Genomic DNA, 17133 nt, shown 5'->3' with positions numbered 1-17133 from the left:
ACAGCTCCTGGGGCTGAGCAGCGAGACCGCCCGCACAACATCCCGAGTCCACCATCTGCTTGTTTCTCTCTATCCTGATGCCTGTTGCAGGACAGCTGGAGAGCCAAGGCAGGAAGGTTCGCTTTGCTCCGTGTCATCTCTGCAGGGCCTGTACCCTTGCTTGGCACGTGATCCATCTGCGAGAAGCAGGTGCTGAATAGAGGCGTTCGCACGGTCAGGCGCAACTGTGAGCGCCTCTTCTCTGAGACTGGCTTGCGTTCTTATGCACGGTACATGTGAAACGAGCATCTGTTGATTGTATTATATATCAGGGAAAGAATGAAAAAGAAAATAAATCATAATACTTGCACTTGGGGTGATATTGATTGGGATGTAGAGCATTTTAAGGTCTCTCGCTCTCTGTCCCCCTCTCTGTCTATATATGCATATGCAATAGTTAAAAAGAAATGTCATTATTCTGGACTTTTTCTGTGGATTTTATAACCATTATAGTGACATATCTTGCTGGCATTTTCATTCAACCTATCAGTCTGTAGTAGCCACCTCACTTCAAGGCTTCATGGTCCAAATGCACCACCACATATTTAAGGCATCCCCTATGACTGAGCATTTAGGTTGCTTCTAATTCTTTGATACCATAAATGGCTTAAGACTTTATTTAGAGAGCTGCCTCAGTTATAACTCTGGGCCAAATCTAGAACTATGGCTCAACCATGCAGAAGCCCAGAGATGAAACTTAGAAACATCACTGACTTGTGATGGGAAGTTTAGCCAATCAACTTGTTTGACCAGCAGTCTGACTAGGAGTGCTCCTGCAAATGTCATGCCATAAAACATACGGTATACTGCTTGGAGCTCAGGAGCAAGGCTTAAAAAGATACCTGAATTTTAGCTCCCAGCCTGGTTTAGAGCATGTATTCCTCCTGGAAATGCTAGAAAAGAGACTCATTTTCTGGGAGAGTAGAGAAGCAGCATACATCTTAAAAAGAAAGGTAAGGGTGGTTGTAATCCAGAGGGGATGGGTAATTTGGCTGTATTACTGGGGAAGGGTGAGCCAGTGCATGACTTCGGTGCCTGTGAACCAAGAGGATCCTTACAGCCATGTATAGGAAGAAGGGCCACTGGACAACCAGAGGATGCAATGTCCTTGTCCTCTCCCAGTTGCTATGGCGGGAAAGGAGAAGCTGGAGTGGGTAAGGTGAGCCCTGAGGTCCAACCTCTGTGCCGTTTCCCGTCTCCAGGCCTGTCAATGTGAACAAACCGTTGGTGCATGCAGGGAAGAATCATAAATTCACTCTTCCCTGACAACCTAGTGAGAAAACTCTGCACTCAGGGCCACCCAATGCAGTTGACCATGGCAGCAAAGCCCCGTGTGCTGTTTGTGATCCATGCATTAGATTAAAGGATGCAGTGCAGCCTCAGGGTCGGGCTTCCTGAGTCCAAGTCTTGTTACTCTGTTCTGTATTGGTCAGGATAGTAATAATCACAGGGCACTTCACCAGAATGTGAGCTCTGTGAGAGAAGATTTGTTTTCCCCTCAAGGTTCTATTTAAGTTTTATTGCTGCTGTAACAAATTACCACACACTGGGTGGCTGGAACAACACAGGCTATCTGACGTTTCACACATCCGAAGTCCCACCTAGGTCTCCCCAGGCTGACACTGAGACGTGTGCAGGGTTGGGCTCCTTCTGGAGGCTCCAGGGAAGAACACATTTCCTTTTCCAGTTACTAGAAGCTTCCTGCATTCCTTGGCTTGTGTCCCCTTCCTTCTTCAAAACCTCCTTCTGCTTTTCTTCACTGTTTTTTAAAGAATTATTTAATATTATTTATTATTATTTTTAAATTTGCTCTAAGTCATGTGTGTACACCAGAGGGAGAGAGGGAGAGAGCGAGCAAACCACCAGGTCTGGGACTTGAACCACAGTCAGCCATGTGGGAGTCCAGTGCCTTGACCACCATGCCATCTGCTGGCCCCACCCTTCTTCACTATTCGTGTCTCCCTCTGACTACAGCTGGCAAAGATTCTCTGCCTTTAAGGACCATGTTGACATGTACCTGGATAATTCAGGCTACTCTTCCCATCCCAAGCTCCTTCATTTATTCATGCCTAGTCCCATTTGCAATGGAAAGTAGCATTGTTACAGGTTCTGAGTATTAGGACGGGAATATCTTTGGGGTATGGGGGTGGACATTATTGTGTCTGCTCTAACTGCCAACACCTGTGATGGTGTTTGATGAAAAGTAAGCCTCAAATATTTGTCAAAGTAATGAATGGTGAGCATAAAGATCCAGTGTCATTAGTGCTTGGTGGGATCCTGGGCACATGGGTGTGAGCTTGGTCAGCGTCATGCGTTATTTGCAAACACATGCTCACCACTCAAGGGGAAATTAAAAAACAAAACAAAACAAAACGATGAATAGCCCTGCTTGCTGGCAGATATTCTCTCTGGTTGCTTACTCTGGCTACCCAAATCTGTTGTCCCTACTGCAGGCCAAAGAGGCGGGGTTACTTAGTTGCATAGAGCAGGCTTTTACTGACCCCTCCTATCAGGGCCTATTTTTACCAATTATGTGCCTGAAGAAAAGTCTACCCCTTCTGAGTCATGAACCTTACACTTGCCAATTCACAGCCATGCCCACACGTTGGAGAACATTAAAAATAACCCAAATTCTTGGCCCAGCCGCAGTGGTTCAGGCACTGCTGTGCACCCTGGAGAAACACGGAAAGACTGAGTTCTAGTTGGCCTCAACTACTGGGTGTGCCTGGGTGTGCCCGTGGCCTTGGCTGCCTGGAAGGTCATATCATGGTGTGACGTGACCACGTGAGGAGTCTCTTTCTGTCTCTCTCAATGAATCAACCTAAAAAAAATAATCCAGGGACCAGCAGACAGCATAATGGATATGTCACTGGACTCCCACATGATTGACCATGATTCAAGTCCTGGATCCAGTGGCTTAAAACTCAAGCTGAGTACATGTGCTTGAGTGCCCAAAATCCTGAGAAGAGAATGGAGGAGAAGGGAGTGTGGTGTGACCATTCCCCCCAGGAGGTGATTTCTTGCTTTCCGTCTCTCTGTCTCTCTCTCTGGTGAGTTCACGTGCCCTATAGCAAAAACCTCTCTAAAAATAATAATAATATTCCAAATGCTTGACTCTGTAACAGGGGCCTGCAAGGCACTTTTTTCTTTTTTTTTTTTTTTTTTTGCCTATTTACCTGAGCTCATTAACCTGCTGTTGAAGACCAACATGACAAGTTACTGGAAAGTTCTGCCTGACTTGGCACATCTGTGAGTTGGCATCATCTCGTTGCACTTTTGCCATTGTTCCTTGGATTTGCTGAGTTTGTTTTGGACCACGTGGTAGAGAGGAGGGAAGATCAATGCCTCCTCGTCGTCACTGTCATGCCCCATCAGAAAGCAAAGTGTGTCACGTGCAGGTAGTGCCAAAGTCAGACTGTCAGCACAAGAGCACAGCCTCAGGGGTCTCACCACCACATCACGTCTTCAGAGGCCATGCGGGTTTTCAGCACCCACATCTCCTGATGAATGAGATCCTGGTATAGGAGCTGGGCCAGTGCTCCGTCTGCATTCTTGAGCTGAAAGTGCATGCTGACTGGATACACTCAGAAGCTCTATCGGCCAATCCAAGGAAGACTTCGAGTCCAAATAGGGGGTCATTTGGTACCTTCTCCAACAGCCCAGTGCTTATAAAGAAAGCTCTGGAGCTCGAGTTAACCTCTGGTAATTAGTGTTTACCAGTCATGTGACTTGGGCTGGCTGCAGACATCATTATCCCCACTTCCTTCGCCATGAAGGGGTGAGACAAATCGTACCTATCTAACAGGGTTCGTAGGAAGATAAAATGGGTGAACACAGTCTGAGCACTTAGCACTATGACACATACAGTTAGCGCTTGATAAAAATGGACTGTAATTCCTTGACTACAACTAATTCTCAAACTCATAAGCAAATAGTCAGAACCTCACTGTGGAAAAGTGCAGGGTAGCCATTGAGGTAAGAGGAAAGATGGTCTCTTTTGGATAAATATTTTCCCTAATATGTCCCTAGGAACACATTGTCTGCAAAGGATGTTAATAGGAGTCCTGAGTTACAGGGTACCACAGTCATAAATATTTGGGAAACTTCTCCTCTTGCAGATTTATGATCCACATTAGTATTTTAGTATACAGGTTCTGCTAGAATGTGGAGTAGAAAAAGTAATTCACCTTTGTTTAATTCAGTGGTTCCCAAATGTCGGACCAACAAACCTTGGATGGGGTGGAATTTCCTGGGGTGGGCAGGGAGAGGCCGGGTGAAAGTGGTTGTCACTGCTGTGCTTTTGTTGCTCACAGCACCTATTAAGAGCTTCAGGAACTAGCAGTGTTTCCTCTCTGGGGCACACATAAGGACAGTCCTCGAGTCTGAAGTGCCCACAAGAATCTGAGTAAAATACAGATTCAGAGGCTCTGGCATGAGGCCTGAGGTTCTGCACCTTTACCAGTTCCTCAGTGCTGCAGTTGCACGTTGAGGACCCAGGTCTTGATGATAAGAAGACGACACATAAGGAGGCAGTCAGATGTTACTAATCAGGGACTGGACATGGGGCATCAGTAAGAGGTGCTGCTGCGAGGCTGACCCTGTGGGAAGGTCCTGGGCTTGTACCCAGAGGCCTCACTGAGTGTGCGCGTGCCTGTGAGCTGGGCTGCTGGGGTGGGCGGTGCTGGCAAGGCCCTTTGGAGGTGCTGTCTTTTGTCTCTCTAACTCATGGAAGAAATAAGTGACTAAATTATTCAATTTTAAAAGAAAGAGAGGAAGGAAGGAGAGAGGGAGGGAGAGGAGGAGGAAGAGAAAGAAAGAAAGAAGGAAGGAAGTAAAAAGAGAAATAATGACAGCGAACAGGAAGGAAGGGAAGGAAGAGGAGGAGGAAAGGAAGGAAGCTGTGTTTTCACTCTTCTCCCAGAAACTCTTAATTTACAGGTTTGGAGATGGGTCTTAGCTCTTGGTATTTTTCCCCAAGAGCTGCTCAGCTACGTCGAATGAGCAGCCAGGGTGGAGAATCACTGGCTTACTGGGAAGGGGCTTAATTTTGAAATCCAAAAGCCTGGTTCTAATTCAGTTAAACTGTCTGTGTCCCCATGTCCTCATTTATAAAAGGGAGCAACTTGGTACCTAACTTCAAAGAGCCTCTGTGGGGATGAGTGACAGATGTTTATGAACCAAGAGCTTGGTGTCTGAGACGTGGTCGGAGCTCAACAAGTGCTGGCTGTAACTGCAGTTTTCCCTACCATTGTTATCGTTTTATTGCCATTATTTTCTAGCAGAATTTCTTGGATCATTTCCTTTTTCTTTTAATCTGAACTGTTACATTGGTTACAAGTTAAAAACAGATGAACCCTTAATTTTCTTAATAAATGGGGGATAGAGTTTGTATGAGGGCACTTCAAAAAGTTTGAGAAAAATGGAGTTAAAGTGTGAGTTTATTTTGGTGCAAAAAAACGTTGCAATCCAGGCATGTTTTTCTGCATCATACATGTTTCTCCATGAACTTTTTGAAGCGCCCCCCCGCCATGTGTTTCTACTGGGCATATGTGTTCTCAGCTGAAGAAAGCCACTTTTAACCTATATTGTCTCAATAAACATTCATTTAGGATGTAATTCCCATGAGGACAGGCAACAGAGTAATTTTGTTAACTGTGGTGACCCTGTGCCCGGTACAGAGCCGTACAATATGACTTTCTGGCTCGGACTGAATGAGTGGTTATTCCAGGGAAGGGATCTGTCATGCGTTCATTTATTTCAGAGACTGAAATAACATGGTGTTCATAATAAAGAACTGAAAAACACCGCGTTTTGGATTATTTACTCTCGTGATTTTATCCAGTGCAAATTTCCCTTCCTAATTACAGAAGCAGACAATTCAATAGCATTTCTCGTTTTCTCTGAAATCAGCTGTGTCTCCTGCCCCCTCCCACTCATACACTGGCTAAAATTAAAGAGCGTTGCGTTGTTCTGCTCCATCTTGGTTTCTTTTCTCTTAGCTCATCACCCACCTTCCTAGTCCTACAAAGGTCTGCCGTCATTATCAGTTCTCTTATGCGATCTCTGACCCTAATTTTAATTTTGATCTCTTTCATATTGGACTTACTGGTTAGTGACTTGGGGGATGAAGGGTGGTCTTTATGTTTTTATCTTCTTTAAATGCCATAGAAATAGAATTACATAGTGATTTTCATATGTCATAATGAATATATATTGTATTCAGGTTCAATGATTATCTTATGAAATAAGACAGGAAAGTAGCTTTCTCTCCTATTTCTCCTTCTATGAAAAGAGGAAAACAAGACCTGCCCTTCTCACTGTCATCCCAATAAGATATAAAGATGCTCGAGAGAACATCTGTGGGAGGACTTGACAGATGCCCTTGGAGAGAAAGCATTACTTTACTCACCGCTATTTTGAATATCATGAGCGTTTGAATTACGAATGAGCACACCCGAGCACATAATCGGTTAAGGAGACTTTCGGATTCATTGTGGACACTGCTCACAGGCAAAATTGATTGTGCAGCTCCGATTGCTAGAGCCAAGGGGATTGGAGACTACAGCTACATCCATCTAATTCAGGAAGGACTTGAAATAGCTCCTGCATTTTCAGGGCTCAACAAAATAGAGCTTTTTCACGTTTATCCTGAAGAGGGAGCCATTTAACATTTTGGATACTTTCTCATTTAAAAATTTTTAACTTCAAATTGACTTTGTTTGGAGACATTCATGTTTTAGGATCTTATATTTCCACGACATGGAAAGATGGCTTTCTAACCAACAGAAAGAAGAAAATTATGGATATTTGGGTATGGAAGCATAAGGCTGGAAACCAGCCTAACTGACCTTGCGTATATTTACAGACGTCATTCTTTCTCATTTACCTTTTGTTCCCATGTCTATAGACCCAGAGAATTAAGTATTCATTAAGTCTTTTGAATATGTTTAGAATTTCCGTGAATGGCTTGCTGTCAGTGCAAACATGTTTTAAAAGTCATGTAAAAGAGGGAGTGTTTGCTTTTCAGTGTCCCCTGCATTGAACACATGCTTGTCATTGAGTCCAGAGTCTTTGAGCCAGCATGATTCTAGAGGGTAGCTAGTCTGCCTCCTCATCTAGTCCTTTAAGATTTTTTTTATGTATGTACTTTTGTTAGTTTTTGTGACTGGATTAAAATATCTGTGCTTACTAAGGCAACTCCCAAATTTAGCTTTACCTGATCTCTTAGCAAGGGCTTGTCTATTTTCACTTGCGAATGAAGTAAGTAGGCTCAGATTGGCACTCTCTGTCTCTAGCAATCCTCAGGTTCCATTGCTGAACACCTTCACATAAAGAGAACAAAACTCACAACAGATTAGTGATCAAAATATATCACTCAGAAGATGAGTTGCCCATTTCAGGGCTGGCAGGTGGTGTGGTGGTTAAGGGTGCTAGACTCCCACATAGTTGACCACAGTTCGAGTCCTAGACCTGGTGGCTTGCTTTCTCACTTTCTCTCTCTCTCTTTCTGGTCAAATAAATAAAGTTAAATAAAAAAAAATATTTTAAAAAAGATGAGTTCAGCATCCCTAATTGTAAGGGAGATACAGATCAAAACTGCAATGAGGTATCACCTAACCGCAGTCAGAATGACTAAGATTATTAAAGCAAAAAATGGTAAGTGCTGGTGGGGGTGTGGAGAAAGGGGAACTCTTACACTGCTGGTGGGAATGTAAATTGGTCCAGCCACTGTGAAGAACAATTTGGAGATTCTTCAAAAATCTACAAATAGAAATACCATATGATCCAGCAATCCCACTTCTTGGAATCTACCCAAAGGACAGAAGAATTCTTAATTGAAAAAGTGCTTGCACATCAATGTTTATTGCAGCACTATTCACAATTGCTAAGACATGGATTGAAAAACTGTGTCACATATACTCTATGGAATACTACTCAGCCATAAACAACAAGACCCTGGCTTTTGACAGAAAGTGGATGAATATGGAAGTTACTGCTGAGTGAAGCAAGCCAGGCTATGAAGGAGACATTGTATGTCTCCACTTAATATATACAGAGTGTCTGCACCCTAATACCAAAACTGAATGACTAAATGATATAGAAATATAGTAAATGGTTGTGAATACCAGATACAGTGTGGGAGGAGGGTGGGTGAAGGAGTAGAGCCTGAGGGAGGACATTAAGGAGAAAAGTAGAGAAGCAAAGCATTTATGGGACAAAGAAATGGGTTATTATCTGCTGAAGATAACTTTATAGTATTGTCAACTGGACTGGTGAGAAATGTATACGTATTGGAATACTCACTTAGCAAGCTATATAATGAGATTGAATGTATAAAAGAAATTGCAATTAAAAAAAAATAAAAATATAAAAGAAGATGAGTTGCCCATCTCAGGAGGAACTGGAAAAATGTATGTGCACTGCCCCACAAGCCATCCAGAGACCCTCATGGGTCAGGCTTAGGTGAGACACACTGATATGGGGGTGGAGTTAGACTGGAAGAATAGCTGTCTTATTACAGGAGGGTAAAGTGTACAGGAATGCAGAAATCTGAGTAAAACAAGGTACCAAAGCAGTCAAGAATGTAAGCAGTGAGGGTTGGTCTGTAGCCTGTAGTTTAAGGGAGCCAGATACCACATGGCTGACGACAGTTTGAATCCCAGCTCCAGTGGTGTGGAAAACATGCTGGGTTCATGTGTGTGCATGCCCTGAATCCTGATAGGATGGAGAAATGGAGAAGAGATTACAGTGTGACTGTACCCCACTGGGGGTGCTTTCTTCCTTTCTCTCCCTCTTCTGCTTCCTCTTCCTCTTCCTCTCTCTGTTTCTCTGGCAAGCACACACACCCATAGAGATTAAAAAAAAATACATGGTGAAAATGCAAACTTCATGGGTGTTTTTTGGTCCTTTGACTGCTCAAAGCTGAGACTGTGGGCCCTGTGAGTACAACACAGGTGTTTTCTTGAATACAGATATTGCTTTTTCTTTTTTCCTTTCCGTTCCTTTTCTTTTTCTTCCTCTCTACACAAGAAGAGAGGAAGGTGAAGTAAGAAAGATATATAAACAGATATATAAACAGACCTTGTCAAGGTCTGTTTTTTTTTGACAAGGTCTCCCATGTTGTAATTCTCCTGTCCTCACCTCCCAGTTAGCTAGGATTACAGATGTGTGCCCCTGCACCCAGCCTGTGTATGTTGGTCCAGGAACCAAACCCAGGCCTCCCATGTTGTCTCTGTCCTACAGCAGTGCCTTTCGGCTTCTGCTACTCTGGCAGGGACAATTATCATCTCCAGTGGCTCTTGCTTTCATTTTCTAAGAGGCTGAATCCCAACCCCACTCTCACATCACCTGTGCCCACAGTTGGGGCCATTTAATCTTTCCAGGTAGACTTAGTCTTATAAAGGACCAAGTCTGACTTTAGGAGAAATCTAAGTGCTAGAGATTTGGCCCCTGCAAGAGTCTGATGCCTTGGACCTTAGCCCTCTGGGAGATCAGCTCCATCTCATCCCACAGTCTGGAGTCCTGACTCAGAGCCTCGCTGGCTTAGAGACCAAAGTCTGGCACTCACGAGTGTGTTGATCTCACCAGGCTGCACACCAACAACCATTAGGTCATTGGAAAAGTTATGGCACATTTTTGCATAGAAAACCAGAAAAATATGTCATTACTGTCCTGACAACCTAAGATTACTCTCCCTGCCACTGCTTCTCTTCTGGTTTTCCTCTTCCCCTGCCCCCTACCTTTTGTCATTTTATTATTATTCTCTTTCTCTCTCTACATACATACATATATGTATGCTTGTGTGTATAGATGCATATATACACACACAAAGAACATCTGAGAAAGGACTATCTCTCTATATATACACATAGATATACATAAATAGAGAGCGAGTAAGTGAGCTATAAAGCAACTTATCCCAGAATGTAAATTACCAAACGAAATATTGTCATATTGCCATTCATAGTTTCTATGGGTCAGGAATTTGAGAGTAGCTTAGTTGTATCTTACCATTTTGAGTGGTACTACCCATAGGATTTTCTACCAATAAATACCAAATCGTAATAAAGTTGAAGTAGTTCTCTTCTCTTCTTCTAGATTGTTAAGTCTTTTCGTCTTGAAAGAGTCTTGGTTTTCATCACTTTTTTTTCTGCATCTGTTGAGATGATCATGTGATTTTGTCTTTCATTTTATTATTATCACATATCATGTTGATTTTTTGTGTCATGGTTTAAATTCCTTTCATGTGTTGCTGAATATGTTAGCTAGTATCTTCCTGAGAATTTTTGCATCCATATATATTTGTAAGGAGTGTTGCTCTAAAGTATTCTTTTCTTGCACTATCTTGATCAGGTTTTGATACTAGGCTGGTACTAGCTTCATACAATGAGTTGAGATATATTACCTCCTATTCTTTCAGAAGAGATTTAGAAGTATTATGTTTATTTTTTTTAATTTTTGGTATAATTCATCAGTTGGAGCCATCTGGATCTGAGTTTTTCTTTATGAGAAGATTTTTACTCATTAATTCTATCTCATTGCTTGATATAGGTCTATTCATATTATCTACTCCTTGAGTTTTGGTACTAATATATTTCTAGAAAATTTTCCATTTTCTAGGTTATCTACTTTTTGGCACACAACTATTTATAGTACTCTTGTATGTTCTATTTTATTTCTGTAAGATTGGTAATAGTGTCCTCTGTTTATGATTTTTAAACTGGATTTTTCTCTCTCTGTCTCTGTTTGGTTATTTTCATTAAAGTTTATCAGGTTTTTTTTTTTTTGCCATAGGTCACATGTGCTTGCCAGAGAGAGAAAGAGAGAAGGAAAGTGAGAAATCAGCAACGGGGAAGGGGGAGATGACCACAATGTAGTCCCTTCTCTTCCATTCACCTCTCAGGACTTTGGGCATTCATGCACATGTGTCCATCATAATTTTCAAGCCACAGGAACTTGAACCATGGTCCACCATGTAAGAGTTCAGTGCCTTAACCACCACACCACCTTCTGGGCTCAAAAGTTTGTCATCTTTTAATAAGAATTATTTTATTTAACTTTATTTACTTGTTTTAATTTGACTTGGTGGGGGAAGAGAGAGAAAGAAAGAGAGAGAAAGTGAGATAACAAACCTCCGGGTCTTGGACTCAAACTGTGATTGGCCATGTGGGAGTCCAGCACCCTTAACCTCCATACCATCTGCCAGCCTCAAGTTTGTCAGTTTTTAATTGAACTTTTCAAATAGTCAGCTTTTGGTTTTGTTAATTTTCTCTGTTTTTTTTTTCACTTCCTTTTATTTCTGCTTCAATGTTTATCTTTTTCTTTCTTCTACTTGCTTTGAATTTAGCTTGTTCTTCTTTCTCTAGTTTCTTGGATGGAAAATTAGTGTTGGCTTAAGAGTTTTCTCCTTCTTAAATATAGGGTTTGTTGATATACATTTCCTTTAAGCACTGCTTTTGATATATCCTAAACTTTCAGTATGTATGTTTAATTTTCATCCATCTTAAAGTATTTTTTAATTTGTTTTGTGATTTTTTTTCTCTCTGGTCTTTTAATTATTTAGGATATGTTGCTTAATTTCTACATATTTCTAAAATTTCCTTTTGTTATTAATTTGTTATTGTAGTTGGAGAAAATTCTTTGTGTAGTTCCAGTGCTTTTAAATATCCCATGATTCATGGCATGGTCTAACATATTGTTTATTTTGGAGAGTTGTCTGTGTGCACTTCAGAAGGATGTGCATTCTAAGTTTACTGTGCTGATAAAGTTTGTTTCCTTCTCGATCTTTTCTTGTTTTATTCTGAGCTGACAGTAAACTGTTGAAGTCTTCAACTATTTTTGTTGAAATGTCAATTCCTCTTTTCCATTCCCCCCGGTTTTTTTTTTTCAGTATTTTGGGGCTCTGTTGTTAGGGGCATGTGTGCTTTTAACAGTTATGCCTTCTTGATAGATTGACCTTTTTATTACGTCATTGTAAAATGTTCTTCTTTGTCTCTAGGAACACTTTTTTTAAATCATACAGTCTATTTATTCTCACATTAGTGTAGTGACTCCAGTCCTTCTTGGGTTACTATTTACATAATATGTCTTTTACATTGTTTTCCTTTGGACCTTTTTGCATCTTTGACTCTAAACTGTCTCTTGTAGACTCAGTATAGTTATATCATAGTTTTTAAATGTATTCTGTCGATCTAGTTGAGACTAACCACTAGTTAATTTAAACAATTCTCGACGATTTTATCCACTACAGCTATACATTTTCTAGTTATACTTTGTGCAGTTGTCTTTAAAAGTAGATAGGGGAAATATTACAAATGACAATATATTTATACTTTCCTATCTTCACATCTGTAATTGTCTTCACTATGTTCTTTATTTCTTTATGTCTCTATGTAGACTTGACTTCCTACTCAGGGTCCTTTCACTACAGCCTGAGGACTCTGTTTTGCATGTCTATAGGGCAGATCTGCTAGTGATTAATCCTCCCAGTATTTTTTTTTTTGAGTGCCCATGTTTAATTTTTCCTTAATTTATGAAGGCTAGTTTGTTCAATATGAATCCTCATTGACAATGTTCCTTCAGCACCTTGAATATGTCACCTTACTCTCTTCTTGCTTCCTTGGTTTCTGACAATAAGTCAACTGCTAATCTTACTGAGGATCCCTGATACCTGAGGAGTCACTTCTTTTTTTCCATTTCCAACATGATCTTACCACATTTGGAAAGAGCTGACATTCAGAGAGAAACATGACTCTGTATTGCATCTGTTGACTTTTTTTCCCCTGAGTTTTTGTCATGTTCTTATCTATTTTATTTTTTGCATGTTTTATATATATATATTTTTGGGGGGGTTGAAAACTAGATTGATTACATTGTAGCAATTCTGGATTCTGATACTGTGTGGGTTGTTATTGGTGGGACTGGTTTTATTGTATGTGTCTTTCTTTATCATCTTGCTAGGCCGAAATTATGAAATCTGTTTTCCCCATGGTATATGTTCACTGTGTCTCTGATCCATTCTTTCTTTGGTTATTGTTCCTCGTCTTTGGTTTTAAGTTTTGTTTTCCACATAGTGTCTACATTGCTTGTGTAACTTAATGATAGTCAAAAAAAAAGGAGCTAAGGCAAACCAGCAAATGGTGTGTTGTTTAAGGTGGCTGCATCCCACATGGATGACCACATGGTTTACGTCCACACCATTGACTTGCAAAACACACCAGGTGCATGTGCATATGTGCCCAAATTCCCAAGAGAAGAATAGAGAAGGGATTGCAGTATGATCATACCCCTGGAGGGAAGGTGCTTTCTCACTTTCTCTCTCTCTCTTTTTGTCTCTGGCTAGCACACACAATCTATAACAAAATTTTTTAAAAGGAGCTAAAGCTATGCTCAAATATTTCAAGCACCAGGAAGGCTCAGGCCCTGTGTTGGTCTAGGTATAAGGTATTGTATGCAAAGTTCAGGCCATTTTCACATCTTCCTGAGAATTTTCATTCTGCTGAGCCTTTCCATATCACCTGCATCTACACTGTGTGCCAGTATTAAGCAGGAAAGTATGAATAGCTTGGGCCATCTCTGGTCTCCCCCAAACATGGACACAATCTGAACCAGGCTGACATGCTTGTCCTAACCACTACCTCAACTAGTCATGCCATTGGCTTTCCATGGTTTCTTGTTTTGTTTTGTTTTGACCACTGAGATGACCTCTACTAGGAGGCCACTGGGTGTGGTCACTGCCCTTCACAGCAAACCCAGTGCATCTTTTGTGACCAGGGCAGCAAAGCTGGCAGGACTCATCACCTGCCCTACCAGGCAGAGCCTTCATGCCTGTTGGAGATGCAGATGGCTCCAGCTTTTAACATCAGAGACTCCCACTGTTCTTACCTGAAGCCCACTCGGCTTTCAGAGAAACACTCCTCAGAGTTTGGTTACTTTGAGTTTTAGAGTGATAACTTTTTGTTGTTCTTTTTCATTTTTGTCCAGATTTATCATGGCCTTTTGGAGTGAGGATTTTCCAACTTTCTCACTCATTTATTTTTAGTGTGTATTTGCCTTCAATTATCCAGCAAAGAACACGGTACATTAGGAAACTTTGTTTAAAAACAGTACCTATAGTCTATGAATCTATTTGTCTATGATAAGAACATATCTCTAATGTTTATGTTAGAGTTCTTGCTTAGGACCGTGGGAATGTTCTTCAAAGTTTTTCCATAGTGCTCTGGCTCTATAGGATAAGATAATCTCATTCTATTAGTCAGGAGAGGCAACACAAGCTGCTTGCAATTAACCCACCAACTCTTAGAGATGTCATTTAATCAAGATTGATTTCTTATTTTCATGAGAGTCTGATGAGAGCTGGGTTTCTCTCTGGATATGAGCTTCCAACTGTGGCAAAATTGTCTTGGACTATTTGGGTTCAAGCTCCACAGACAAGGGCAAAGATCACTGGCGATTATATGGCTGTTTCTTACAAGTGTTTCATATCATTTCTGATCATACTGTACTAGCTGGAATTCAGCCACATGGTCCCAGTACCCTGAAAAGCAGAGAGGAGTGGAGTATTCTTATGTACCTAGGAAAACTTCAAAAACAAAACTTTGATGTGTATAGCACATTTTCTCCACCACCCTTATGTTTGGAGATTTCATTACTTTACTAATCTTACTCCTTGGAAAGAAAACTGGGACAAAGGGACACAGACAGCATAATGGTTATGTCGCTGGACTTCCACATAGTCGACCATGGTTTGAGTCCTGGACCTGGTAGCTTAAAACTCATGCTGGATATGTGTGTATGGGTGCCCAAAATCTCAAGAGCAGAATGGAAGAGAAGGGACGGCAGCATGGCCATCCCTCCACCCTACCGGGGGTGTGTGATTTCTTGCTTTCTGTCTCTCTGTCTCTCTAGCAAGTGCACACACCCGATAGCAAAACTCTCTCTCTAAAAAGAAAGAGAGAAAGAAAGAAAGAGAAAATTGGGATCTAAAGATAGTGAACAACTTGTCCAAAATGAGACCTTCTAAGTAAATTATTGAAAAGTATTGTTTCCCACCTTCACAAAGAATCATTTCTTAATTAACATATATAATACTGTATACAAGAGTCAATTTAGGAAAAAAAAACACTAGGAGTGTAATTTGAGAAGATTCCTTTTAATATATGTATGTTTTCTTTATGGGTGTATGTTTATATAATCAAATGGATAATATACTTTCATTTTAAAATTCCATTTCCCAATATATAAATATTCTTCATATGTCTGCATTCTTAGTCTAATTACTATTTGATTGCCATATAACTTCATGTGAAATTTATCCAGTATTTACCTAACAATTTCTCCTAATGTTAGACATGTGAGGGGTCTTCAAAATGTTCATGGCAAATACATGTTATAAAGAAATTATGCATAGACTTCCAATTTTTTTGTACCAAAATAAAGTCATATTCAATTCCTTTTTTCTATGAACTTTTTGAAGTCCCCTTGTACAAGTTGTTTGAAGTCATATTAACCTATGTAACAGTGTCATTTAAATATGCTTTAAAAATAGTCTTTTTTTTAACAACAAAGGCTGATTACATGTACTGACCACCTGTGAGCATTTAGCAAAGGCTGCAGTTAAATAGTATAACCTTTATGTTCTTACGGCAACATGTGTGAATGTAGTGAGGCATTACTTTTGTGCAATTCTTTTTTAATGGAAATATTTAGCTTGTGAAAATTAGAGTGGATTCTAAAGAAGATTTGAATGAACCTGTTATTGTGGTTTTATTAGCTATTTAATAGGCTATTTCACTGAAATTTGTTTATACTAGCTTATTAGTATAGGGTGGGAGGAAAAAGGAGACCCAGACATGTCAGATTATAGATATTAATTCAGGAACAAGTATTTTGGGGCACTTACTAAATTCTAGGCTGTTTTTTTAGACATTGAAGATACAGCATAAAGAAAGATCAATATTCTTTCTTTCCAGAGACTTACATTCTAGGGAGTTGGGGAGAGGTGTAAGGAGATAGGCAATGTACAAAAACAAAGACAAAAACAAACAAAAAAACCCACTAAAACCCACAAAAAATGCATATAATGTTTAGGTAGCATTAATAACCATGAAGGAAAATAATACAAGGTAAGGAGACTAGGGTGAAACAGATTGGGTGAGGGATGCTGTTTTATGGGGGAAGGGGTCTCAGACTATCCCTCTGAGATTGACGTGTGAGCAGAGACCGGGAAGTGGTAAGGAAGAAAATCGTATGGATAGATGGGAGGACCAGACAGGAGTAATACCCCTGCAAAGACACTTGGTGCACATTTCACATTCACAGCAAAGAGGTTCGTGTGGTCAGAGTGGGGTGGGGATGAGAGACACACACAGATGTTACAATATGGCCTTGGATTATCAGTGATTGCATTGGACTTCGAAGGTCATGGTGGACCTATGATTTTGGCTTAGGCAGGAAGGAAGCCATTGGAGGATACTGATAGAGGAGCAGTGTGACATGGTAAGAACACTTTAAAGGGGACACAGGGACCTGCTCTTGGGTGGAGAATAGATGTGGGCAGGCTGGGTAGATACAGCCAGGATGCCGTAGGGGGTATGACACACTACATCTATCCAAGTGAGAGAGGATGGAGATCAGGCCAGAGAGTGTAGGTGTGGGAAATGGCTGAGGTCTGAACGTAGTTCCCAAGCAGAGACAGTGGATATAGGTTGTGGATACAGGACTGGATGTGCAAAAGAGAGAGGAGTCAACGGCTTAGAGAGTGGAGGTGCTGCTTCCAAAATGGATTGCCAGAGAAGATTTTCAGAGTGGGAGGGAGGGAAGCATAGAGAAGGGTGAGGAATTAAGAGTTCGTTTTTGGACATTTTGTCATGACCTGTCTATTGGACTCCTGAACAGACATGTCAAGGGCACGATTGGCCAGGAGGGTTTGCAGGACTGGGAGGTTTGTTATGGAGATGTGAATTAAGGAGTCTCCATCTGATCTATGGTATTTGACACTTTTAGGTGGGACAAGCTCAGACTCATCACCACGCACACATGTTATAATATATTCAACATTTTAAAAAATTCTCCTGTGACTCTACTTCCTCTCCA

At 40.9% G+C, this 17133-nt stretch overlaps 1 protein-coding gene across 1 annotated transcript in view; it reads left to right on the top strand.

The window, feature by feature from the left end:
* Window positions 1-17133, top strand: part of RBFOX1 (RNA binding fox-1 homolog 1) — a 1649671-nt gene that overhangs the window by 134786 nt on the left and 1497752 nt on the right. The window lies entirely within an intron of this gene.

The sequence above is a fragment of the Tupaia chinensis genome, unplaced genomic scaffold, assembly GCF_000334495.1.
Source record: "Tupaia chinensis unplaced genomic scaffold, TupChi_1.0 Scaffold000042_1, whole genome shotgun sequence".
NCBI lineage: Eukaryota > Metazoa > Chordata > Mammalia > Scandentia > Tupaiidae > Tupaia > Tupaia belangeri.
The sequence above is the reverse complement of the archived record's forward strand: the minus strand, read 5'-3'. Positions and strand labels throughout refer to the sequence as shown.